Source organism: Helobdella robusta, assembly GCF_000326865.2.
Source record: "Helobdella robusta unplaced genomic scaffold HELROscaffold_46, whole genome shotgun sequence".
In the NCBI taxonomy this organism is placed as follows: Eukaryota; Metazoa; Annelida; class Clitellata; order Rhynchobdellida; family Glossiphoniidae; genus Helobdella; species Helobdella robusta.
Genome location: NW_008705138.1, coordinates 190,657 through 194,050, shown reverse-complemented (window position 1 = coordinate 194,050; position 3,394 = coordinate 190,657).

Below are 3,394 nucleotides of genomic sequence, written 5' to 3'. Positions count from 1 at the left end.
AGATATTGCAGTCCTTCAACTTTTTCATTCGATCGTGATTCGGAACTTGGTTCGTGGAATCCATAAAAATCTGCACTAGTACAACCTCTAGTATTTCTGTCTTCATAAAGTGTTGAAGAATTGCTCATTCTGACCACTTCTGCTAGAAACAAGTCTTCAACTTGCTCACGAACTGATGATTCTATCCACCTGATTTTAAAAAACGGATGGCTGATCGAAGCCACAACAAATGCTCTCATCTTGCTGTTGCTTGAAATATCTTTAAAGTCAATTATATCGCCAAAGCGTTTATCCATGCCACATTGAAGAGCAGAAACAAGAGCTGAAGTGTACGATGGAGTAAAAGATTGCAGTTTTCGCTGTATAACAAATATAGTTGGTAAGACAGCACCAAAATAAGACTCCATTGAAACCTCACCTTGGAGCTTGTCCAATGCTAGTGAAATTGGTCTCATCAGTTCCAACCACTCATTAAGAAAACTCAAATCTATATTGCTGAACTTCGGCAGCTGCAAACGTTCCATCACAACATTTACTTTATCGCGAAGATTATATATAATGCTATAACAGTCAAATTCAGAATTCCAGCGTGTCCCATTCGGTTTGGGTATTGTTCTGCCTAAGATTTCATGCACAATTTCAGCAGCTTTTGAACTCTGGTGTGATGCGGTGCTGAGAGAGACACACTTACTGGATACCGATCTATATATTCTTTTGTAGTTTGAATCATTATTCAAAGCTTTACTTGCATCAGTTGTAGCAAGCAAGTTTAGAGTGTGTGAAAAGCAAGATACATGAGAAGGAAGATAAATTCCGGAGCTGTCATCTATATTACTTTCCAAAAACTTATCACCAATCTCAACTGGAGTCATTTCTGTATCATCATCATCATCAACATCTATTTGCGAATCATCAGAAATACCTGCCTCTGCAAATTCCTTGAATGCTTTCACGAAATTGCTACCATTGTCTGTCACGACATTTACTATTTTCGATGAATCCAGATCAAACTCGCTGTGAATGTTCACCAGCATGGCTGCAATTTTGTCATACGAATGAATTCCACGGAACCTACGGAAGGCAAGTGTAACGCCATTGCGCTTAAAATCATCTGGATTTATCCAATGGCAAGTTACTCCAATATAACTTCGAGTATGTTGCGTCCAAATGTCAGCAGTCGTGCAAACAAATTGAAAATTTTTTAGAGTCTCTTTAATAGTCTTCTTCATATCAGTAATCTTTGTGGCCAGAATACCTTTTAATGTCTCGGTACACATAACTCGGGCTTTTGAGTTCAGACCCTGTATCAAAGTTTTAAACCCCTCTCCTTCCACAATTGAAAGTGGTTGCAAGTCGTTGATAACAAACTTAATTATTAAATCCTCAATCTTTTTATTTGATATTGATGATACATTTAATAAGTCAAGTTGCTGTTGTTTTTTATATGGAGTTGAAACTGTGGTAGTTTCTTCATCTGCACCTCGCTTTCTACCCGTCTTTAATTTATTTTCTTCCTCGTGCATCTTTTGTAGATAATTTTCACCATGTGTCTTCTATATATAAAAATGAAAAATGCAATAAATAGAAATTTAATGGAGAGTTAATTCGAGATTTATTAACAAAATAATATTAATTAATATGTATTCAAAAAAAAATAGATATTTAAAATGTGAACAAAAACACTTTAACACATATATTTATAAGGATTGTTATATATATATATATATATATATATATATATATATATATATATATATATATATATAATAACTACTATATATAGCGTGCATGTGTATATAGATCATGTAGAGTCTATGATATAGATATATAGATGTCAGAGTGATGTGAGTTAACCACCTTTTAATGACTCAATTAGCCAATGGTTATCTTAACATCCCGCTATCCATGACTAAACAAGAACAAATGTTGATAAGAGAGATAAACAAGAATGTCAATGTGAAAATGTGTGTGTGTGTTTTCATCACAGTTTTCAATTTTTAAATGTTGACATTATCTTATTTTTGCTTAAAATTTTTCTGGTACTTACAGGAAATATTTATTACTTATAAGTACAAGTACTGAAAAATGTACTTGAGTATAAGTATTTAAGTACAGGTTCTCATATGTACTTAAGTATAAGTATCTAAGTACTACATTTGTACTTAAGTACGTACTTAAGTACGTACTTAAGTACAAATGTACTTAAGTACCCGTCATCACTGGAAACATTTGAGGGCTGCAGATGTTCCACCCGGCCCCAGTCCCCTATCAACATCCCCACAAATACCCATTCTTATCGTTATCAAGATCTTGATTTCCTAGAGATGGATGGCACCCTGAAGTTTCAACTTAGGAACAGTGGGAAGTTTGGTCTGTGTTGTATAATATCTAACGAAATATTTCCTCACAGTTTTAGTCCCAGTATTATTATTTTTGTCATAATTTTATTTTACCAAGTTTTTTGATTACATTATTTAAATTTGTACATTTCTTTACGCTTAATAATTTGGATGACGGAATGGTTTAATTGTTATACACCTGACTCTGCAAATGCTGTGTCTGAGTTGGGATGCAAAGAGGTCACCGCACATTTATACCTTTATATGCGCGATTTAGACTTCTGCTGAGAATTAAGAAAAAGAGAATTTATGATAAAGTAAATGAATTAATTGATATTTCATTTTTCAAAACAACCTCCCACCAGCCTTCCTAGACAGAAGAAATTTGCACCCAACAGGGGGCAAAAACCAGTTGCAGGGAATATTTTTCAGCTGGCCATCCGAACACCAGCTTGATGACCAGAATTTGGATTTTGAAGTCAATTTGTTGCAGTTTAAATTAATTTTTTAAATATTTTTTTGAATGTTTTAAAACAGAATTAAATCAATAAATTTTATTTTTCAGTTCTCCATTTTATCATTTTTTCCAGATAGGATTGTTCTATAATGAAATTCCATCGGACGAAAATCTGAAGAACGCAAACATTCTTACCATCCTCGGAAAGGTACGTTCATACAAGTGAATTCATTTATTACTATTTAAAAATGTATTATATATAAAAATATTTAGATTATCTAAAATTTTATTCCTTCTATCAACCAATGACCGACTACAAAATGGAAAAAACCGATATAACGGCTATTGAGCTTTTACTTTTTGTATAAATCTTTAATATTTTGGACATAATTTTATTTTTTTAAAAATGCTCTTGGTTATATTATTTAAGTTTGTAGAATTATTTTTGTTTATTAGTTTAGATGGTAGGATGGTTTAATTGTTAAGACGTCTGGCCCTGTGGCTACAGTGACAGGATCATATTTATAGTTAATTTTTCGACATCACTGAACTTTCAGGTAGGAAACAATGGAAATGTGGAACTGGAGAAAGTCTTTGA